This window comes from Rhipicephalus microplus, chromosome 4 (genome assembly GCF_043290135.1).
Source record: "Rhipicephalus microplus isolate Deutch F79 chromosome 4, USDA_Rmic, whole genome shotgun sequence".
NCBI classification, from domain to species: domain Eukaryota; kingdom Metazoa; phylum Arthropoda; class Arachnida; order Ixodida; family Ixodidae; genus Rhipicephalus; species Rhipicephalus microplus.
The window spans coordinates 126,229,801-126,255,502 of NC_134703.1; the positions used below are offsets into that span (position 1 = coordinate 126,229,801).

Consider the following 25,702-nt stretch of genomic DNA (forward strand, 5'->3'; position numbering starts at 1 on the left):
GCTTGATCATAGATGGGTCATTCGCGGAGGCGCCTGAAGTGCAGAGAGTTTGCAATGCCTCCAATCACGGAGTCGTGCGGATGCCACGCTAGATGCAGAGTTCTCGCGGGCGGGGAAATCAACGCAATTCGGTGAAAAGAAAAGGACGGTGCCTTTGGCCTTCGTGTCACCTTCGGCGGACCCTGTGAGCATCTTTTCTTTTACCGGTACCTATAGACACGACACAAAAAAAAGTTGCAGCGTAAATTGGTTGTTCTGCATGATCACTTTCCATGCGAACAGCATAATGCCCTGAGCGTTGTGAACATTCATGTGTGTAGTGCCGACACGGCTTCCGGTCATAACAGAGAAAGCAAATATTGCGCTAGAAGGCACCGAAAGACGATATATATATATATATATATATATATATATATATATATATATATATATATATATATATATATATATATATATATATATATATATATATATATATATATAGAATTATGAGCAGTCTAACAAACCAAGTCATGTTAGAAAGAAAGAAAGCACGCATGTGAGTCGCAATGGTGTCGTCAAACGTTACTGCCATACAAAATATTATACATGCGAACGATAGAGATAGAGAAAGTATAAAGTTTTCTTAGTGGGAAAAAAAGGGGGTGATGATCCAACGATAGGAAGTGGTGCAAAAAGTGCCTAATAAAAACACATACATTGTAAAATATTTCAAACTGAGAGTCACATAAAACTGGTGGGGCAATGATTTTATATATATATATATATATATATATATATATATATATATATATATATATATATATATATATATATATATGTGTGTGTGTGTGTGTGTGTGTGTGTGTGCGTGTGTGTGTGTGTTGATAACTACATATATATATAACAGAGACTACCATATGTAATAATTATTGGCACACGAAACTCAATGCAGTGACTACGACAGCGAAATTCTTTGAGGGTCGCACCTGTGTCACACCATTTACTCTTGAAATGACGTTGATAATCGGTTAATTTTTGCCTTAAGAAATATCATTCAACTCTTGTGACCGGATAACATAAGTGCGTACCTATACGTACGAGATCGTACACTTTCTTATCGAGCATGTCACTTAGCGGCTCGGACATTTCGTTGCCCGCATTCGTGTGAAAGTGTCACTGTTCACGTGTTCACTAGCTGTATTGGCATGACTTTCAGATGCAAGGCCTTCCGATACGCTCCGCTAGCATATGCCGACTCGCTGTTTTTGTTAAACCGACTTATAGTTCACTTCGTGGAATTTTCTGTAACTGCAGTGCCCACCCCTAGTTTGTTTTATTGTCTTGTACATATATGCTTGCATAAAGCGAGAATTACTGGAAACACAGAAGGCATAAATTTGGTCTCGAAAGATAAGTACAGCAATATTCAAACGTTTCTATGACGACTGCCAAAAAAAAAAGAACGGACGGATAAATTTCGTGGAATCTCCTAACCGACAATGTCGATTTACCCTTTCCGCTTCACACGCGCACGAAGAATGAAAAATTTTACAGCCACACGGAAGAGAATTAAATTAGAAAAAATAAACTACCGCCGTCACAAAATTCGTCTTGCAAAAAAAAAAAAAAAACACTTTCCTGCGTGAGATAGCCTCCATTGTGGAACTATATATACAATGATTTGCTGTTCGCGTTTCTCGGAATAGTGGCATCAAAGAAGGTGACGCTTCATAGAAACGGGACGGACTTTCCGAGAATCCGCGGCTGATGTATTTGTGTTTTAAAACAATGAAGTATCTTCGCGCTATAGGTGTTGCCGAGAAAACTTATTCTTTTACATTTTTAACATATCTGGCTATCACAGATTCTGTTTTAATCTAAGGAGGTTTTTTTTCTTCTTTCAAGCTGTTAATTTGAAATAAGAAGCTTATTCTTCGCTGCCACATTATGTTTACTAGTTTTCGTTGCTGTGAAGCGCGGTAGCGTAACCAAAAAATACCCCCCCCCCCCCACCCAGCGGAAATTTTGGTTACAATGACACACACACACACACACACACACACACACACACACACACACACACACACACACACACACACACACACACACACACACACATATATATATATATATATATATATATATATATATATATATATATATATATATATATTGTCCAACATCACACTCGGCCTCAGGTGCCTGCCCCCCTCCCCCTAAAGATGAAAAAGGTGCCGCCCCTCTCCACCGCCTCCATCGAAAACGATTTTTCCTTACGCTCCTGCTCCGAATAATCCGAATATTTGCGAATATTTGTTCGCTTGCGGAAAATGAAATACATGCCAGATTTTTCAGGTAACCGAAGTATGAGCGCTGAGTATGATCACAAACACACTAAAACAATGTACACTTTGAACTCGCAACTACAGAATAGCTATTAAAACCATAATTTGCGACTGTTTGACATTTTATATTATGTATTTGCGCTCGAGCTGTTTTGACATTCGTAGAATAGTCAGAAAAGCGGAGGCTAAAGCGAAATTACTGCTTTCCCACAGCATCGTGGTCATAAGGCCAGAGCATAAAAATTTCGCTTGGTTACGATCTACAATTTGGTCGATCCTTACTCGCATCAGCCGTCTGCATCGAACGGCTGCAAATTTCTTTGTTCAATTGCAGTGTGTCATTTTATTCTGCTTTCAACTACATGTCCTTAAGTGTACGCTGGTCCATCACCCACCAGTATTAATTACATAGCTCCCATATACCTCCGACGATTACATGCGTGTTATGCATATTATAAGATATACGTTACACCATTTTCCCATTTAAGTGAAATTTCATGTTTTTCATTTAAAATCATTTCATGTTGCAGTTTCTCATAGTTTTATCTTCTAAGTTCTGGAACCAATAATTATATCGAAGCACACCCCGTACACTTCTTCTCATATAGCTTCAATGTTTTAAAGTATCATTTAGTATTTAAAAGCTACAGTTGACATTTTAAATTAACATTGTATCTTGAAGAGTGTACTATTTAAACCCACGGCCTTTAGACAGTGCAGACGAAGACCTTCAACAATTGTTTGATCAGGTGGCAGTAATCACCAATGTTTCAGAAAGGACAATGTCGTCAGCAAAATGAGGGTTTTGGACCTCTATTTGCCGTCGATCATTATTTCGAATCCTTCCCACAGCAATGAAGCTTACAGATTTTCACCTTGCGATTAACGGTATTCAAGAAATTGTGTCTACCAGTTTGACCTTTTTAACGATATGTGTTTCTTTCGCTTTTCTGGCGGAGAATTAACGCAGCAGTGGAGTCTGAATTGGCGCATAAGAAGTTCCTATATACGCGTGCTTTCTTCCTTTATTGACTACGGAAATCGTCCATCGCTGCACCGACAGGATTGAACTGTTTTTGGCAATATACCATGTATAGAGGCGTCGATTGTACGCAAGGCAGAATTCTCAATTAACTGATTTTTGGCACGAATATGATTACAGCCACGCGTGGTGACAACGACCCACCCGTTCTTTCCCTATATACGGAGCTAAATGGCTATAAGCTCGACATTGGTGCTGCTCACTGCGTCGTGCTTGAAATAAACGGCAAATACAATGGTATAACATATGCTTTTAAAGTGAGGACCCCGATCGTTTAGGTGCCCCCCCTCAAAAAAAAAAAAAAAAAAAAAACGTCGTGGCCTCTGCACATGCGCGAGACTTAGTGTCTGGCTTTTTGCAGTGCACGGGGACGTTATTGTTTAAATTTATAGAGGGAACACCAAAACCTGCTGCGAAAGCTGTAGCGTCAAACAGACACGATGGTATTCACTGAAGCAACGGTTCTTGTCCAAGATAGAGTATTCTATAGATTATGCGGACTATCCAAAGCGCCGCTGACCTCATTCGAAATTCTCAGCGCCGCTCGATTCAAAGCGAACGCACGCAGAGGCCCACGAGAGCCCAAACATTTGAGGCACCTATTCCAAAACTTCCTAATCTGGTGCCCTGGTATATGAGTCTGGTGCAGAAAACAAATGGACATTTTACATGTTACAACGAAGCATTCTAGTCACAATTGTTTATTTATACTATTTCTTTTTCGAAGCCTTTTTTATTTTGCTCATTCATTCATCTAAAGCGAGGGGATAGCATTATTGTTTTGTTAACTTGTGCCTCTGCGTATTACGTACTGTCCCTATATTTACACATGCATCAAAGCCAGGCGGACTCACAACTGGACCAAACGTTTCACGTCATGTGGTCAGAAGAGAGAATCCACGTCAATACTTTATCGCTATATGATATAGCAATGACGATTCGAGTGCTAAAGGCATAGAGGAGTGCAGTGATTGTAAAACGCGAAGGAGCTCGTCAGCATAAGTCCGAGTGACGACTCAAATGACGGCGTCAATTGGCAGCAACACCTACTGACAGATTAGCTTTTTTTTTTTTTGCGGAGCGAACCACGTATGATTTACCTAACGAAATCATTGAAGTTTGTTTTTGTTCGTTATATCACATCGCATCTATAGCTGTGGTTCCACCACTTCTTGGTCGCATCTTGATCGGCCGCTTTGCTGCAGCGCCACATTCTTTGCAGCAGCACACTCATACAACAGACTGCGTGAAGTGGCATCGTTCGACGTGCTTATTTTGATAACAAACGCAGTTTGTGCCATACAGCACCTCTCCGCGCGATATTCGTGCGCCTATTTCGGAGACCAAGTGTACCTGTCGATTCTTATCATGCACTCGTTCATCTTACTCTTTCTAATATTCCTCTAAGGCACCAGACGCAATGGTGGTACCGCATGAAACAATTATGTTAGCGAACATCGCTGGTGCGTCGAGAAAAGCTGCTGTCGCTGTAGTCAACATTCTTTCCCTGGTTGCGACTTTACGATCGAGCGCGCCGTAAATGGGCAAAAACAACACTAATGTTAAGATAACTGTCACGAGGTTGAAAGCAAACAGTCATATGAAGGGTGGACGATGTTTCGCCAGCACAACAACCACATGACCATGTGTTAAGCAATTCTGCCTAAAGACAAAGCTCACGCTTGTTTCGTATACTATTATTTTACAATACAGACAAGAACATGCAGCATAGCTCACCGAGGCAATATTTGAGCGTGGGCCCAATACCGAACTCCTACATCGCGCTTTCCCGATATGCGGAGCCTAGAAGGTGGCAATCTTTCTTGCGTACACACATATCAATGTATTTGCACCGGGAACATCTATGGCGGTGAGGTGTTTTCGTTTATGAAGTTGATATCGCCGACTGCGGTCCCTAAAGTGAATAGAAGGAAATGAATTGACACTCCGCATGCAGCTGGCAGTGCCACTCTTGTTTAATCATCCAGCGCCGAACTTCTTCCGCTCAAACTTAACAATATCCGTGCTTTTTATCAAAGCTGTAAACGCGTATACAAGTCATCGAGTGCATATAAACTCGGAAACTTTCAGGCATTACAATCTTGCATCTTATTTTGTGAGATCTGTGGTATCATTATACGCATCGCTTTTTGCCTTTTATTTTGGTTTTGCCGTAAAATACTGGATATGTGTTGTGTTATTACACTGTGAACTGTAGAAACCTTCAGGGCAAGGTGGATGTCCTGCCTTTATATTTTGAAGCAGCAATAAAGAAGCGAGCACACGAAAAGAACGAATACAAGATGAGAACCAACGCATTCGTTTTGTTGTAGTTATATATTGTTTCGCGCTGCTTGAAGTTAGACGAAAGATGGACCGACTCAGGTGAACTATATAACGAGCTGTTGCTATGAACGGCGCCTAATCATAGCTTGCACGGAGGATCGAATCCTGGCTGCGACGGCTGCATTCTCGATGGAGGCGAAAACGCTGTGTAGGCCTGTGTGCTCACATTCGGGTGCACGTTAAAGAACCCTATAGGTGGCCGAAATTTCCGGAGCCATCCACTAACGGCGTCTCTCATAATCATATGGTGGTTTTGGGAAGTTACACCCCTCATATCAATCAATTACTGATAGCTTGCTCCCGACGTCATGAAGGCATGCACAACACGGCTCCAACACGATGGCTGAAACGACGTCAAGCCAATATATGATCACGCGGCGATTAGCCTGCTTCAGCGTGGTAGCGACGTCGTCACAATGTTATCATGACTCTCTACAACAATAACAATGTGAACAGCATGCGACATACTGATAACACTAACGTATAGCATAACAGAGTTAGCGTCCCGCCAAGTTGATGCTGCAACGTGGATGTTTCCACGACGTCGGAGCAAGCCATCTACATGTCACCACAAGCGACAAACGTCTCTCGTAATCGTATTGTGGTTTTGGGACGTTAAACCCCCCCAAATCAATCAATCAATCACAAGCGACAAACATAGTACAGGAAACACGCCGCTATATATTAGCTCCTTGCGCCATCTTGACTTTGTGCTGCATGCAACGGAAGTTCGGGCCAGCCGTGTCATTTGCAAGGGCCCCACCGGACGAGGCAAACACGGGCCTATACCGAGAATTAACGCCGTCGCACACAGCAGCCGCAGTAGCTTGTCTTTCAAAACACACGCGCACAAACGGAATCACGCTCGGCGGCTTCGCCGCAGTGGCCCTGAATGGACGAGCGGCGAAGCTCGCGCACGCAGCTAATGACAACGACTGCGCGCAGCATCATCTAATTGACACGTTGTACTGAAATATACGCGCGCGTCTGATGCCACCGTTACTTTGCGACTCGCAGGCCATCCGGCTCCTGCAGGACATTTATATATGGACACGTAGTATACGCTCTTTGTCGGGTCCTGGTTAAATTCTGCAGGAAACCAGGCAAGTAAAGTCCTTTTTACAGTCTATAAATATAGCACCCCTTAAGCGGGACAGTTCAAGCGCCTCGCGTGTCGCTGCTTTTGCTTTCAGGGTACACCTGGAATTATATATATATATATATATATATATATATATATAAAGGTCGTAGGTTCGATTCCTGTTCACAGCTGGTAATTTTTTCATCCACTTTTCTTTCTTCTTATTTACATTCCATTGGTTCTAATAACTTCCCCTGTACATTCCTTCGCATTACTGTCTGTTATATCTCATTAATATTGTGTTAAAACACGGAAATACGAGCCCTTAGGTATATACACTTCTCTCCCTTATTTCATTGAACGAGGGTCTCGTACTGGCAGACTTGGTGTGTTTAGGTTGTATAAGAGGGACAATTAATCAGCTGCCCGCTCATAATAAGTTCACGCTATACGTGACGCCAAACATGCGAACAAGAGAGTTTTCACACTCGTTGTTTGGCTTATAGATGGCGCTGACTGTCACTCCTACTTCTAAATTCACATATAAACCCCAAAAAGTGGATGGAGGGACGGCCGCTGTGATAGTTCAGTGGTTAGAGCATCGAACGCGTTATTCGAAGGTCGTAGGTTCGATTCCTGCTCACAGCTGGTAATTTTTTCATCCACTTTTCTTTCTTCTTTCTTCTTATTTACATTACATTGGTTCTAATAACTTCCCCTGTACATTCCTTGGCATTACTGTCTGTTATATCTCATTAATATTGTGTTAAAACATGGAAAAACGAGCCCTTAGATATACACTTTTTTCTGTTATATATTATATATATATATATATATATATATATATATATATATATATATATATATATATATATATATATATATATATATATATATATAATATAAGAGAAAAAAGTGTATATCTAAGGGCTCGTTTTTCCGTGTTTTGACACAATAATAATGAGATCTAACAGACAATAATGCCAAGGAATGTGTAGGGGAAGTTATTAGAACCAATGTAATGTAACCAAGAAGAAAAAAAAGGGGGCGAAAAAATAACCTGCCGCAATATATATATATATATATATATATATATATATATATATATATATATATATATATATATATATATATATATATATATATATATATATATATATATATATATCTTGTACGCTTTATATAGAGAGGACAACATCCGGATGGCTCAGAACGATGACTGGCGTGAACGTGTACAGCTTCATTTGCATGTAAGGTGAACAACACTTTCGGATTCGAGCGCAGATTAAATCCGGTGACATTGCTCCTTCCGGTGCGCGTGTTTTCTGGCTATGTCAATCTGTTATTGCAGCGCCACCAACGGGGCAGTAATGTGGCCCCCGCGAACCAGCCTGCGGATATACCGGTATTGCTTGAATGTCAGGTTGCCACTCACAAATGGTGCGTAGCGGATATGTGTACGCTGTGCTATACGGGCATTGTGAGGACATGTATACGCACATGGAACGCTGATTATGTACGAATATATTCCCAGAAACGCACTGCAGCGTCAAATGTTCGTGGTGTGACTATACGCCACGACACTGGAACATACAAGCAGCGTCTGACAGACACCGTCTCACTGCTTATTGCGAACAGACTTATCGATTGGTAGTGGGCGTTCCAACACTCCGAACTGGATTGGGGAAGCCAATCAGGGCGAGCCGCGACCGCCAATGAGGTCCAAGAAGAGGTGCTCCACACGCTGTAACCACAGATACTTACTTTAATAAAGTTGTTTTTCTGTGGGTTTCATGACGAACTGTTTTCACGTTGCCGTTGTCATTGCTATTGCTGTTGATGAATATGATAGTACACCAGTGATTGACTATACGCTCGTCGTTCACGTCATTACCGCTCAAGCATTCTGGTAAACAGGTAATCGGCCTTTCAAACTGTGCCTAAACAATTATGCGTATTGATCATGCCTAACTATAATCACAGGTAACGCTCATGACCCCTCGCTGTACCATATCACCGAAGTACCCTTTGATGATTTGGGTGTTGAATCTTTCCTTTTGGTTGTGACACGACTGAATGATCAAAGCTTCTGAATCGTATGATCTCCACGCCGTCAGGAAATGCACCTATAGCGGTCACCGAAGCACGAGTGTAGAGATATGGACGTTTTCGGGACAATTATTTCGATTTGAGAAGTCTTTGGGTAATTCTTTGAAATAAAAAAAAACTGCGTAAGAAGAACACGACCTGCTTCTCGCAAAGCGGCGACAAATAGCGAATTCTATGGCTTAGTATAACAGCCGACGCGTAAGCCGTTCCGTGTAATCAACGCTGAAACGTCCCCCACTTTCGCGGCGTCTTTTTTCATGTATATGGCTTCCACGAAATTGGCTGCTCCCCAAAGATGTCAGAAATGTTTGACGTTTCCGTGACGAGTCTGTGTGGCAGATGCTTCAGATCTCTTCGTGCTATTCGCCGATGCCGGCGTTGATTCCAAGGAGAGAGAAAATAAGAAGTGCCAAAGAACAACGGTACTTGGCACCTTGTGTATGTGCGCGATGCTCATCTCTGTCGCATTTTGTTTTCTGTCAGAATTCTCTGTGCATATATATATATATATATATATATATATATATATATATATATATATATATATATATATATATATATATATATATATATATATATATATATATATATACTTTACTTTCGAAGAGCCTGGCAAAGATTAGACGTTGCAAGTGCATAGCGAGCACTGAAGCTTTTGTCGGGGTGCCCTCAATTACCACGAAACGGCTATGAATGAACAAACTACAGGAATTGTAACGACTCGGTTAACACAACCTTAACGGAAACGAAGAGAAAATGAAGCCGACTAAGGGAATGTTAGCTGTACTGGTTTAACTGTGTGTTTAGATATAAATGTGAGGAAGGTGTGGATGGAAAGACAACTTCCCGCCGGCCGAAATCAAACGTGTAACATTGAGATCCCAGGTAGGAGTGAACATGGGTTTGCAAGCTCGTATGTACCCAAAACGCGGACGAAGGGATGACTGGCGTCGTAGATCAATTGGTATACAAATTTGTATACCCCTATAGAAGACCGGGCGCGTTATTCGAAGGTTGCACGTTCTCCCCAGCCGACGGCAAGTTGTCTTCTCTCCAAATTTACTTCTTTCACATTTACATCAAAATTGACACATTACAGTTAAAAAGTATACAAGTAACGCCCCTATACCTTCCATGGCTCAACTTCTTTTATTGAATTAAAGAAATTGGATAGGTTGGTGCCATTATTGTTGCACACGCTATTTTTTCTCGCTAAGCAAAAGAAACATCCACTAAAATAAGAAGGGCACAAAATGATATGAAGTAGAACAAGAAGATGTGAAAATGCAGCACAAGCGAGCACCACATGGCGGTTCAGATATGTCTAATAGGTTAATTATCTGTTGGTTATCATTCCGCTATGTTTCACTCGTTCCTCGACCGTTCTGATTTAAGACAAGCAGAAGACGTATACTGAACCATGTGCACGGATGTATGGCCTGTTGTTAAACTACCGAGATGCAGCTCTATCCCCAGCGCGCATGTGCACTCTCCCGAGAGGGGAGGAACCCCCCCGAGCAACAGGACTGGCACGCACGTGTAAACAACGCCCCTCGCTGCCAGCGATGAGCGGCCCGAGGAGCCACATGTTTCCCCGGTCGTGGCTCCGCCATTGGCTGGTCGTCCGGCGCGCGTGGTGCGTGGCTTATGGGACGCTCGCAAGCCGCCCTCCACCGGCAGGGACGTGGTCGACCGTAGGGCGCACGTTGCAAGGGAGGCCATGACTAATGGTCTGCGCTTCTCCTCGATAAGCTTCCTCCGGCGGCCGGACTTTGGACGCAGCAAGGTCGGCGCGGCGACGCCGGGCGAAAGATGGATCTCCTCGACGAATGCGCGGACCCCCCAGCCACTGGATTGTGGATCACGCCGACGGAATGAAGGATGCGGGGTCGCGTCGAGGTGCGGGGTCGTCGAGCTTCACCTCGTAGCCGATACACGCGCGCACACCGCTGGGTGCTGCGAATATGGAGGAGGCGAGCTCCGAAGAAGCGCGACTGGGGAGGCGCCGGTGCGCACGTCGGATTTTATAAGCGGACGTGTACAGGGACTCAAAATGGCCGCGTTGCTTTTAGTTTTAATGATTGCGATGCTGCTGCCTGGCTCTGGGTGGTAACATAATCCCTTTGTGTTCAGGGCACAGCACAACACCGTAACTGTCTTACGTGTGAGTAATGAGGAGCTGTTGAGCAAGGAACGTCACTCGGACCTCGTCTGTGTCCCGTTGCTTTACACAGGAATCTTAAACCCATAATTACATACTCCGATAAATAGTTCGGATTATGACCTTTGCATGTTCGCCAGTATTCAGTAGACAGCCTACAATAAACGACAATAATTCAGCGCCACCTGTTTTCCCGTGTTCCTTGAGCTCCTTTTGAATATACAAGCGTGAGTACTACATACGTAAAAGGGGTGGTCAAGAGGTCCCTACTTAGCCATGGCTCGGCAGGTGGCGAGCCGGTGCAAAGAATTACACCTGCCGCCGGTGGTATCTGTCGCCCAGGTTCCTGCCATCGCTCTAATTGGACGAGCGTGGGTGAGGGCACGGAACTTTCCCTCTATTCGAGCAAAATGTCCCTATGCCACTTTCCTAATGAATCCTATATGGCAGCGCGTCCCAAAAACTTTAGGCAACCAACTGCGTGCGTAAGTAAACCATTTGTTGACGTTTTTGTCAAGCAACACTTTAGAAAAAAAAAGTTTCATCTGAGTTTCTCAAGTGTTCTGTGAACGGCACAATGTGACCAGCAGTTCGCGACTCACGGCTAAATTGGTGCGTCATTGAGTTTTGCAGAAAACTCACAGCCGCGTTATCCGAGGGTATATCTTGCTACTGACTATGCTATACGGATTGCGCCTTAAATGCCCTTTAACTTATGAGCTGGGCTACCATGCTTTTTTTTTTTCAGGGACCTTTCTAACGTATAGCCCACTCACTTCGACAGTTAGCGGTATAGGCAAAGACTACATTGCAGAGTCCGCGTCGAATGCCCAAGTACGCAACGCTATAGAATTTGAGCTTTCCGCACTGTCCAGAAGCAAGCCAGCCACCGCTTGTGTAGTAAAGGTCACAATAATATCTCTAAAAATTGTAAACAGAAAAATCTCACTATTTAAGCAGAGGTTGATAGAGTATTTTTACTGTTATAAAACGCGGCCTTTGGGGCATATATGCGCGGTATTCAGGAATGCGCAAGTAAGTTAGGGAGTGCGAAGCAAACTAGATGGAGGTTGACATATATGGGTAAAACTTTTCTTGTTCTAGAATTGAGGAGCGTTTACGCCAAAAAGAAATAACTTGCGGTTCGGCGGTATAAGTGCGACAGAAAACCGTTGGCATTACTTTAATTAGCTTTAGTTACACACAATTGTCCCAATCGCTAGCACTAAACACCTGCATTTACGCTGCATTTATGCAAGCAAACAACTGCTTTTACGCTGCATTTATGCAAGCAAACAACTGCATTTACGCTGCATTTATGCAAGCAGTAAATGCAGCGTATCCTGCCGCAGACAACCAGAGCTGGCTGAGTACAGACTCAGACACTTGTTTACACTTTGCCACTCTTGCACCCGATGCCGTCTAAAGTGATATGGATATAGTTAGGAAACTAGACCTTCTTTTTCCATGTATCCTGGTTAATACTTTAGCCTCATGAAGTTTGTAGTTCTCTCCACCCACACATGAATCTGCATTTCGAGAGTAACTACACAGATGGTTTGTTCTGAAGAAAATCGCAGCCAGAGAAAACGTCACTGGTTAGAGTATACTGAACGCAGAATATGCGAGAGAAAATAGGAATTGTCAAGACCAATTTTGAAATTCTCTCCAGTGACGCAGTGGTATTGCTATCAAAGTTGCAAGACGCTCACCTTGCCTTTTTCAAATCGACAATTGAGTGTTGTACGGCCACGTTAATGATTTACAGTTCATTTCAGTTCACTTTCCCACAAAGCGAATCTAAATGCGTAGTCTTTTCTGCAGAGCTCATTCAAATAGAGGACTGAAAATATATGATATACACTGTAGCGGCTCCTTAAGGCGCGGGTATTTCTTGAAGCTCTCATCGTGTATGCTTACGTGCTTTTAGAGGATGTGTATTGTTTTGATGACTCTGCAATACCTCGTTGGGTAAGGCTGACGCCTAAAGGAACATTGCCTGGATAACACTGTTCCATTATTCTAACCCATAACGATGAATGTACACTGTTCAGACATCTGGTCATGCAGAGGTAATTAATTACACAGCTTGAAACACGGCGTCATTGTTTCAACGTGCTCGCGCGCCCATACGATAGGTGCTTCCTTCTACAAATCTAAGCGACAAAGCATACACGAAGGCGACAACACCGCAGTCAAAAATAAAAAAAAGGAGTAAAGCAGGCATTGTGCTAACGAGAAGAACGATTTCATGGTTGCCTAACACTGTCAAAAAGCGAAAAAGACGGCAGAACGCACAGAGAAAATAAAGAAGGTGAAAATGCGAAGAGAAGGCCTCCCCAGACATAGACGCCCCTTCCAGTCGTTTAGTACGTATCCGCAGAAGCTGCATGCAATCCACCCGAGCCGTTACCGAGGGCCGTGTCACAACCATCCGCCGAATAACGAGCCTTTAAGTACGCGCCTGCCATGCGCGGCGGTCAGTGCGCTGCAGGAAAGGCCATTCCAAGCGAGCCCCACTTATCACCCGATGCAGCAGCAACAGCCTCTACAGCCACAGGCGAGGAAAGCCGATGGAAAGGGGGCAGGGGGTGCGGAGTGGGAGGGTGGGCTCAATCCTTTCCGCCGCAGACGTGCCAGGAATTATGGGCTCCCATTAGGAGCCGGCATCTGCTGCGGGTTCTAGACCCTCGCCTCACCGCAACACATTTAGCGCAAGCCGGGGGCAAGCTACAAAGATACCCCCGTGGGCCGCTTAAAACGGTGCATCGTTGAGCGAACCACCGGTCGGCCAATCGTGGATTCAATCGGTCAGCTCAGACGGACCACTATGGGTCGAATGTTTTTATGATTGGTTGACGCTGCTGACGTCTTCCGCTTCGGGCGTCCTGGTTCGTTAGTCGCCGTCGCCCACTACTTTCAAGTGCGAACGACAGCCACATATGTCCTGGTTCGAGAACTGCTCTCTCCTCGGCTACAGTGCACGGTACTGCAGCGACGCGGGGTTGCACGGTCGCGCTGGCGGTGCCGGAATGAAGAAACGACTCGTGCCAGCACGCTTGTACCCTGTGCCAGCAGGAGGTTCTTTATGGCCTCTTAAGAGATGCTGGAGCCTAGGCTGCCGGAACACGGTCTCCATCCACCTTGCGCACTAATTTTGTCGCGAGTGAGGGGCGAGGAGGCTCAAGGCTAGAGTGCGTAGAAGAACCCGAGACTGTTTTCGAGTTCCCCCACCCACTAGCTCCAAGCGCGCCTCCCCTTTTCTTTAGAGGCACCGGGCGTTTGACACGCTCGATTAATCAGGACGGCGGGAACGCGGGCTGCGCGTGAAACATGCCTGCACGAGCTATAGGGTCGCACGGAATTAATCAAGCCACTGCCACTCCGACTCCCACTCAGTGCTAAAGTACTGCAGAATAGCGAAACAGCTTGCCTCTTGCTTACTATAGTCTGGTGCAATGATTCCATTCGTGTCCGCAGCCACGCAATGAGGACAGTGTGCGCGAATTGTGAATGACGCGGGTCGCGTGAAACGAGAAGATTGTTTCATTTCATGTAGTTTATTGTTATTAATTTAGCACTTCATGCGTTTATCTGAGACTTTAGACAGATTTAGTTGAGCGCCCGCAACAGCTTTGCGTATACGTAGGCTGCCATAGGAAGTGGGTGGGACGATGCACCCACAGAGCTGCTGCGGACGCCCAACTAAATATGTCTATTTGTAGTATTACACGTGCTTTCATGGTGTATAACTAAGGAGATGGAGCTAGCCAGGTGCACTCTCCTCAATTTACCAACGGCAAACAGTTTACAAGAACAATAAAAAAAAGAAATAAAAACTGGACATAGATTAAGTCTTGCGCGGACGGCCACCCGCACTTTGAACCTCTCCCCCGCGTACGGCGGCGTCTGTAGAGTTTTGCATGCATGCACTAGATCACGTGGACACTGTAATGCAACGAGCTGTATATATTCAATGGTATGCAAACATGCTTTTCTGCTCTAGCGCAACTAGACGGGCACTGAATATATATACGACACCGCACATATAGCATACAAAATGGTCATTAGAAACACTTAGTTCATACCATGGTCGTCTAACTGTGGCATTACAGTGGTATTTAGTCGATCTATTGGGCCCTATACACCGATTGAGAAAAATCAGTACCGCCACTCATCGACGTACGCAGGACTTCATTTCTTATTCGTTTATTGAACATCACTCCCACAAATGCCCCGTGTCTTCAACTTTCTATTGTGAGACGGTGTAAAAGAAACCAAAAAAATGTAGGCGTCTTTTAAAACACATTGCCCCTCCCCCTTCTGTATGTGGTATGTAAGGCCCTAACTAAAACGCTTGCACTCTGTTCAATAGCTCGCGTTACACGCAACCAAAAACACATACAGGAACGATTCTCCTGTCGCCTCTATCCGATAGTGATGCGCTTTCTTGTCGCAAAAACTTGGTGGATGCTTGAGCTCGATCGCCTTAAAGAGTAGAAGGCGTAAGTGCAATTGGGCCCCGTGCACATCGCTTCCTCAAGGCAGATGTTTCAACCATGTCGTAAGGAAACTAACGCCTGCGGGTGCAAGATTGGCCGTTTCAAACTATCCCACAGAATGCATATAGTGCAAGTACAACAGATACTTTCCCACTGAACCATAATTCTTCCTATTGTGAGTCAGCGAAGGGCCCACAACGCGTCCGAATAACACGCGAACGAGCGCGACTGTTCCTTTGTTTATGCGTTTTCTGCTGCTGATGATTATTTATGTCTGAGCGCTTTGTAAAGGGTGGGCCGTTAAAACTCCCGCTCGTTGCGCATGCATGTTAACATGCTCGAATAACTGCAGCGATTCGACACTTCTAGCACGCAATATTACATGCGCTAAGGAGACTGCAGTGGATCCACTCACTACATGACATTCATACGAATATGTAGCATCTTTTCTTCCTTATTTTTACAGCGAAAGGTGTTATGAGATCACAACGCGGGTCCCGCACGGCACCGTAGCCGCCCGCCACCGCTGGTGTCCGTAACCACTGTCGCACGAAATAAAAAAGAAACTCAGATCAAAAATACCGAACACATGTGGTGCAATAAAATGGTATTCAAACCCGGGTCCACTGCGTGCCGGCCACCACTGATCCACGCCGGTTCTTGGGACTCGTTCGCAAACTTGCCTTAGGCACGCTTGATATCGGGAAAGGAATTGCATTAATATGAGTAATAAAGCGTTTTAAAACGGCAAAGGAACAACCAGGCGTCACAAAATGCGAATAGCGAAACGAGTGGGTCGTCCAATGCTCCAACACATTACAAAAGCTTCTACTTCACCCCCTATTTATTAACTGTGGCACACACCTATTTCAGGCGTGATTCTTCATCGTCGTCAGCCACTACATGAACAATTCGCACAAAACCTACTACAAGTGTTTAACCGATACCACGCTTCTCCGACGAATGACGAAGGGTAGCACATAGTGATTTCCAAACTACTGCACAGAACTCATGATTATATATGGCGTCGTGGGTACCCAGCAAGTGTGCTTCTATAGCATTTACCCAAAGAGTGTTTAGAAAAGGCTCTGAAAGGCCACCCTTCATGCTGTCGCTGTGACTGAGCTGCGCGTTCCACGCAGGCCTGGCGATTTTGGGTTTTTGAAATTTCAAGCAGTATAACAACGGCTTTCCATGCAGAAGACCGGGCTTGATTCTCACGCGAAGCGAAAATGTTTGCTATTTCATTTGTACCTTTGTCGATTCCTCGCTGACGAACAACGCTTATTTCTCGCTCAAAGCCAACTGCGCCGACACCAACACCGGAATTTCTGCGAAACGAGCTCCTTAGTGCTATCACGTTAATACGATAATTCTTTCTCGAGCGATCATTCATTAGCCGTTAGATAATTCATTGTTCGCGAAAGGTTCATGACACAGTCATTATCGAATGCAAAGGATTTAATGATTAAATACCACCAATAAAGCAATAAATCTTTGCTTACGCACGCATAATTTAGAGGTATGCGGGTAGAGTGAAAAAAATAATAATTTTTTTGCGTTGTCATTGCCAATATACCGACTGAACGTTCGAGCAAACATTGATTGACGTAATGAAACAACTTCACCCTGTATTATTAATGTAGGCAATCTATGACTCCTGTTTTTATGTGAATGCAATTCTTGTATCCCTCGTATACAGTGCTTTCAGCGTAAGGTACCGTATCCCGTAAGGTGCATGCCTATACCTTACATCGTGTCATTTCTTGTGTTATCAGTTGGAATGACGTTGACTTGGCGAAATATTTTTCGACAAGGCAAGAAGGAAAGACAAGGAATGTGGCCGTGTGACACACAAAAGCGCTAAATGTTTATGCAAATCTTTACTTTACGAACACGTCTTCACAGCGGGAACCTCGCGCATGCCCCGATCTATGCGATTGCAAGTTAAGCACTCGCGTGCTTAACTTGCAACTTGCAATTTTTCACCTCGTCGAAAAATGTTTGCCATTCAACTTCATGCATCATGCACCATGCCACAGCGACAAACGCAGCTTCTGGTCCCAGATTCAGGGATCAGAATATTGTTATCGCGAGTCACAACCAATCGTAGCTTCTTATTATTTATGTAAATGTCACCAATTCATTTATTCCTCTCGTACGAGTGTTTACCACACGGGGGTCAACAGATGTACAGGCAATGTGTGCAAGCACAAATGCGTCTGCTCCTTATCGCATAGCAAATACTACACCGTGCAAAAAAAAGAAGGGAATTGTGATTGATTGATTGATTTGTGGGGTTTAACGTCCCAAAACCACCATATGATTATGAGAGACGCCGTAGTGGAGGGCTCCGGAAATTTCGACCACCTGGGGTTCTTTTAAGGAGGGAATTGTGTCGCACGATAAGAGTATTACGCTATAGATATAAAATGAAGTGGTACAAGAAGTATACATGAAGCACAAAGTTTTGTGAACCATCAAATGTAAAAAAAAAAAAACCAAGTGCCGATGTGCGCACAGTGAAATATTCCGGCCGATCCCACTCATTGTGAGAATAGATTTACACGCTAGGCAGTCATCAAGTGGCAGCATATATAACAAAATTTTTCATTTTGAGTCAGGAATCACTACAAGGTGGATGGAAGTCGTTGTGAAAATTACTATTTGTGCGCTTGTCGCGGGCTTGCCCCTCGCGTCGACTGCACTGTCGTGTAGTAAGTAGTATAACTCATAATCCGACGTTAAATCGGCACTGTTATCAGAGCCGTGGTGTCTGCTTTATTGCAGTTTTATCGCATCATTGCACGCCAGGAAGTGCTATGCATATTACACAAGTATATAGCGCGTGAAGATTGCCAAAGTCTATTCTTGCTGTTGACCCACCGCGGTGATCTAGTGGCTATGGTACTCGGCTCCTGACCCGCAGGTCACGGGATCGAATCCCGGCTGTGGCAGCTGAATTTTCGATGGAGGCGAAAATGCTGTAGTATAGGCCCGTGTGCTCAGATTTGGGTGCACGTTAAAAAACCTCAGGTGGTCTAAATTTCCGGAGCTCTCGACTACAGCGTCTCTCTCTCACACACACGTATATATATATATATATGTATGTATATATATATATATATATATATATATATATATATATATATATATATATATATATATATATATATATATATATATTACTCATGGCACATGACCTGTGATTCATATTTGACATACACTCATGTCCTGCTATGCCGATATTGGTGCATACCAAGTCAAGATAGATGCATAAAAACGGTCAAAGTGTCCTTGGTCGGCTAAGAAATCCTTCGCATCTGACAGGCCTTCTGAAGGCTCTGAAATGCGTGAAAAACAAATATACAGGTGACTACGTAAAAATTAAACCATCAATATCTAGCATTACCCAACATATCAAGCTTTATAATGAATAGTAAGATTTCATAATACGTCAAATTCTTTTGTATGACGTATTTCAACATTTATTATTATTATTATTATTATTATTATTATTATTATTATTATTATTATTATTATTATTATTATTATTGTTGTTGTTGTTGTTGTTGTTGTTGTTGTTGTTGTTGTTGTTGGTAATATCACAGCAACAATCATTCTTCTTTGCAAAGTCCCGCTCTGGCAATGAAACGAGTATATATATATATATATATATATATATATATATATATATATATATATATATATATATATATATATATATATATATATATATCCTATCACACTGAAAGGTATTCTGTTATTATTACAGCTCTCTTCAATATATGGCGCTTATTCCTACAAAGCTTACATGTGTCCTAAACGAACAACACAAAAGAAAAACCAAAGAGCGAGTGTTGGTAAAGGCTTATAGACTTTATATAGGTATAGGCTTATAGGTCCTTGTGGCTTTATAGGTTTCTGTAACTGAAAGTTAATGCGCACAATAGCAGTTAAGGTGAACGCTCGAGGAGCGAATGCGTCTAAAGATTAAGTAGCTCACGGTAATTATTCAGTTTCCTCTATGAAGGATGTGAACCATAACATTCAAAATTTAAGCTATAAGCGTTTTATCCATTATTCGTTTTTCACTGCGAAACCAGGTACATCCATATAGATATTTATTTATTAGACGCCAGTCATGTGCCCCCTTGAGGTCACACATGCGTAAGCCCCTGATTTTCATCCAGTCCCGGCTTATATTAATAAGACTTCCGCGAAGTGCACAACAGGAGGGATACCTTGTTTATTGTTATCTCGGATAACGAGTGTCGTTAGCAGATCCTTTCAATTACATCTCTAAATAATTTAGAAAGAGCGTATAGCTCGACAAGAGATATATAGTATATCACTCAAACAGTTTCTCTCCGTTTATTATTATCATTTTTTTTTTCATGCTACAACCCACATGCTAACGTGTTTGAAAAAAACTCATAAGCGATCAAGCGTATAAATCCGGGTACGACAGAGGAAAAAACAAAGGACTATTTCGATCACGTGCACTGGCGCTCATAACCGCTTAGAGATTGAATACAGTTTTTCCCCCTCTATAGTAAGAGCGTCGGCGAGCCGTTCAGTACAGCTTCATTTTCATATCGCCCGCGCTTGATTGCGCAGTGTATACGTGCCCAAGCGTCCTTCGAAGCGGGGACCACGTGATTCTGTGGCATGGAACACAAAGCCGTTACATTGTCCCGCTTCCTGATGAGCTTATCGGCTTCCCTTGAACCTACTGCGCCCAGTCAGCCGTTGCTCGCGTGGCAGCTGCAATATGGACACGTTTTTAATAAGCCCTCTAATGGCGCTGTTTGCTTTCAGCTGCCCGCGGCTCTGAGCGATGGTGAGTCCTCTTTCTTTTTTTTTTTCTTGCTGGTTTTATTTATTTTACTTCTTTCCGAACTCTCTACGGCAGGCATGTTTGTGTCTTTCATTCTGCTACTTTCTTTTCTTTCTCTTGATGAAACATAGATTGTGAAATTATATATATATATATATATATATATATATATATATATATATATATATATATATATATATATATATATATATGAAATACTACTACTGTAAAAAAAGTTATAAACTTCGAGAATAGTGCAGTATAGGAAACAAAACAATAAAATATTTACTTAATCCTAACAGTTTCGGCTGGAGCACCAGCCTTCTTCGCTTTGATCCTCCGAAGAAGGCTGGTCCACCAACCGAAACTGTTGGATTAGGATTAAATGAATATTTTATTGTTTTGTTTCCTGTACTGCACTATTCTCGATATTTATAACTATATATATATATATATATATATATATATATATATATATATATATATATATATATATATATAAGGTGTGTAAGTGTACAATTCATTGACGTCATAAGCAACGCATATACACGAACAATCAATGTTGAGATTGCATATATTACACAGCGAAGGAAAAACAAGCTCCTGCTGAAAGCAACCCCCAATGCAGCGTGTTTCTCCCAGATCACGGGGAATGCCCTCAATATTTGAAACCAGGAAACGGTGCCCGCGACTACATTTCATTCTATAATGGAGAAAATTTACATTTGCCTATATACTGTTGCGACCGGGGTTTCCAGACACCGGAGGTCCGGGATGAAGTTGTCGAGGCAGGAGGAAGAGAGACTTGAAGAGGGTTTATTTACAATATGTACATTGCGAACTCCCTACACGGTGAGCTCTCAAACGTGGCAGGCCTCTACATGTCTCCTAACATAGCGCTACATGGTGCTTGGTTCTACATGGTTCTGCTCGGTTCTGCTCTCGAAAAAAAAAGCACACACGAATGAGCCGTGGGGGCTCATTATAAAGGGTCTGTCCTCCCCAGATCCCTAGATCGGGGACCGCGTACAGAGGGCACCGTCCAACCACGGATCACACATTACCCGCGAGGGTGACGAGCACGCACGGTCCACGTGAACGTTCAAAATTGAAGCGTGGTCACTGCACGGCCATGTGGCACGAACGTGGCTCCTCCTCGTCAAGGGGTGTCGCTGGGCGAGGGGTCTGAAGTTGATGACTGCATCCATCGAAAGGGCCGCCGTAAACAAGCTTCAAATGGTCGCCGAACGACTCGTTCAATTAGCGGGACGATTTCCGGCCGCCGCCGCCGCCGTCATCTTCCAAAGAAGAAGCGGCACTTGTGGTCTCCCGAACTGCTCACGGTGTCGTGGCGGCAAGACGCCGCACCCTCCGGCCAGGGGGGAACAATACATGGTGGACACAGGCCGCCAGCCCGTTTGGCGACTAAAAAAGGAACATCAAAAGGAACGCCGATCCATTGTCAGACCTGGCGCCGGTCCTAACAGTAGGCAGCCGGTCGTTCGGTTACTTGTTTGAAGATTAAAGGAGCGCCGCTCCCTCTTCCGCTCTGGCGCCGGTCACAACAGCTCGTCCGCCGGCGGGAGAAGCGACCTGAGGGTGACCAGCTGCACAGGTTGCCCGAAGTGTCGCTGTGTAGTGCTGTCTTCCAGGCCACTGCTGATGACGCTCAGCCAAGGACTCTTTCCCTCTCGCTCCTTGTGGCTCCCCTCTGGGAAAAGCATTCATACACACCACCACAGGCACGGGAGAGCACCCTGCCCGCACTGAGACACGTCGAGTCCGACAAATTATCCAAAAGCAACCTTACTTAAGCGGTATTACCAAACACAAAGCAGCAATCGGGACGTTTCTCTGAGGTTTCACCAAAACTCCTAATCCCGATCCGATAATAATCTTCCCATCAAACTGCTTTCAAGAAAACTAACTGTCAAGTGATGCGCTCACCGTGGCATACCCGAGTGCTTGCGTGAGCAATCCGCCGTAACCCACCAGGTATCATACTCATAAAATAAAGCATTTTACTTCACGCTATCTTTTAGTTCCCGAAATTTAGTGCCGCCAAAGCCAGTCGTCAATTCCTTTTGAGAAGACGAAAGCATAACTGCCGTGCTGCACCTGCATTAGGAACATCTTTATTATATATCCGCAAACGCACATCACAGTGCTCCTGCCTGGATGAGATACCACCTAATCGTTCCCTTGCTGTTGCCACTTTCACAAAGCATACATATAAACTCACGAGCTAGCTTTTCTTACACCCCGGACACATGCGAACAAAACATTAAATGAACAACAAAAAAAAGTTTCGCATGAATCCTGAAAAATCTCGCAAGCAATAACTTTGCGTCTCTACGCTCAGTCATAATTAGTTCATAACGTTGCTCCTGCTCATTTACACGTATCTACCATGACGCAGGCTCCTATGCGTGTCGTTTATGCAATCGCACAACGCTTACCTTAGCTAAACGTACAACGCCCAAGAAATGAACAAAACCAAAATTGTGTTACCTAAACACTATTTGGTAGACGAGATTCTTAAAAAACACATTAAAATCCAAAACAACTTAAACAGTCAAAAGCAAATTTCAAAACAAAATAAATCCACTAATGACCATCGTCAAAAGCTCACGGATGTCTACTCCTTTTTGGGACTAACGCGCGGTGTCGCGTCCTGTGGGTCTTTCTAGGCGAACGGGAAATGGAACAATGGCAAAACCCATTCGCTTCGCCTCCGACCCCCGCAAAGCTCTGCGCTGACAACCTGCGTTCTTACTCTCGCTGAGTACCTCGCACTCCCGCAGTCCATCAAACATGCCGTCGATAGAGCGACGAAAGGGTCTGCCTTTCTACCCAACGTGCTTTTTTTTTTTTTTTCGTTTTGTCCGGCGGCTCGGACGCATACAAACCAACTCCGGTGCCGATGACAAACGCCTAATTCTGTACGCTCTAATGCGTGTCACTATCCTTCCAATAGATCTATACAACGTATATAGGCTACCAAAATGATAGAGTGCTAACGAAAACAAGGTACAAACGAGTTATTTACAAAATCACAAAAACAAACAAAATGTTCCTTTCAACAGTCCCGAGTCGACGTTTTCCGAGAGGCTAACAGCTGTTCGCAACAACTCTGAGTCGAACTCGCGGTGGTCGCGCCCGGAACGATTTTCTCGAGAAACGGGGTCTACAACACGCGTCAATCGCCCTGCTACCGAACCCCGCGACGTTCCTCGAAGCCGACTTGCTGTCGCTTCCTGCCCCTCGAAAACCACCGACTCTTTTGCCCCGCACCCCGTCCAATGCACCGCGAGAACAACGGAAGGGTCTCTTGCCCTTCGACCACTTACGCACACCATGCGCTTCTCTTTTCTTTGTTCTCTGGCCGCTTGGACGCTTGCGATACGGCAACTTTCTTGAAATTTCGCTCCGCCATTTGAATACATTCCTCAAACGCGTCGCGATTTCTGCCTGCCTGTTTTTACGGCGCTTTCTCCGTTTTGCACGTCTCTTGGTGCCGTCTACGGAGCCTTTCGCCCATCTCTGATGCTCACCAGCACCCACATGCTCATCTGATTTTTCGCGCGGACTGTCTGGATAATTGCCTAGCAATCTCTCCTTCAAACACTGCCGCGTACGATGCGCTTTTCTTTTCCGGCGGTTCGGACGCACACGATACAGACCCGTCAGAGATGACAACGGCACTTTTCTCGCGATTTTACCACGCCGTTTGAAACCCTTACTCAAACGCGTTGTGCTCATCTCGAGCTTTGCCTTATTGTTGCCCTTCGGACGCTTTCTCCCCTGTGCACGCTTCTTTGTGCGGACCTGGGAGCCTTTCGTCCTACTCTGACGTTCTTCATCACCGATATGCTCCTCCGCCATCTCGCGCGCCCAGTCCTGATGATTGCCTATCAGTTCATCGTAAGACCGCGGCCGCGTAGATTGCGCACTTCTGTTCCTTACTCTCCGGCCGCTCAGACGCCTGCGTTTTAAGCTAGTCAGAGAAGACAACGGGCCTTTTCTCGCAAATCCGCCACGCCGTTTGAAGGTCCTCGTCAAACGCGCCGCGCTGATCGCGAGCCTTGCCGCGCTTCTGTTTTTCGGACGCTTTCTCCGTTTGGCACATTCCTTGGTGCCAAACCTGGAGCCTTTCGTCCGCCTCTGACGCTCATCAACATGGTCTACAGGGCTGCAAGGTTCGATGGAACACTCTGTTAATCTTAACTTCGTTTCCCCCACCACGGAACCCTCACACCCTGCTGTGACCGCGAGCTCTTTTCCCTCAGAATGGGTTAAAACCTGTTCCATTCCCTTACAGGCACTAGCCTTCTCTTTGGCCTCAAACGGCACCGCCGCTATATCTACAGATATCAGACCCGCAGCACTCTCTTCGGCCCTAAACGGCACCGCTGCTGAAACGCACCGTTCGTGCGGTACATCTGCAAATTTCTGACCTGTAGCCCTCTCTTCGGCCTTAATCGGCACCGCCGCTACGTCGCACCGTTCGTGCACTTCATCTACAGATGTCTGACCTGTAGCCTTCGCTTCGGTCTTAAACGGCACCGCCGCTACATCGCACCGTTCGTGCGCTACATCTACAGATGTCTGACCTGTAGCCTTCGCTTCGGTCTTAAACGGCACCGCCGCTACATCGCACCGTTCGTGCGCTACATCTACAGATGTCTGACCTGTAGCCTTCGCTTCGGTCTTAAACGGCACCGCCGCTACATCGCACCGTTCGTGCGCTACATCTATGGATTGACCACTCTGCTGCAATGCCACCCATTTCACAATTAAGCCTTTCTATCTCTTCATCTAATTCCTGCATCCTTTTTATATGTTCTTCATGCCTGCGCTCAGCTTCCAATTCCTCCTGGCGCCATCTTTCCTTTCTTTGCGCCCTTTGTACTTCCTCCTCCTGGTCCAATAAGTACATATTCCCGAAGTGCTCGATTTCCTCATTGTCACTATTGCTTTCGAGAATCACTTCGCGGAGTTTAGAAGCAGGCATATCATCATTAAAATCTAGCTCCAGATCCCAACACAGGTTCAGCAGGTTCTCTCTCGTCAATCTCGTAAGATCCATGGCGACTACTTTGCTTTGGCTCAGCTGTGACAAAACACAAACCCACCAGCGCTTCAATTCTGGGTCTAGAGAAATTGAAGCCTGGCAAATCTCACAGCGGAGACCACAAGCTTAAGCACCCAAGTAGCACTACGTGGCCAACATCCCTCTCTACTTTTTCTTGTTAATTTTTCACTCCTGCTTTTTACAACATCCTAAAATTTAA

The 25,702-nt window shown here is 44.5% G+C and overlaps 1 protein-coding gene and 1 long non-coding RNA gene across 6 annotated transcripts in view; one reads left to right on the forward strand and one right to left on the reverse strand.

Moving 5' to 3' along the window:
• The window catches only part of LOC142814598 (uncharacterized), a 496,656-nt gene that overhangs the window by 114,400 nt on the left and 356,554 nt on the right, over positions 1 to 25,702 (forward strand). The window lies entirely within an intron of this gene.
• The window catches only part of LOC119172355 (uncharacterized), a 101,654-nt gene that overhangs the window by 6,857 nt on the left and 69,095 nt on the right, over positions 1 to 25,702 (reverse strand). The gene's annotated exons all lie outside the window — the stretch shown is intronic.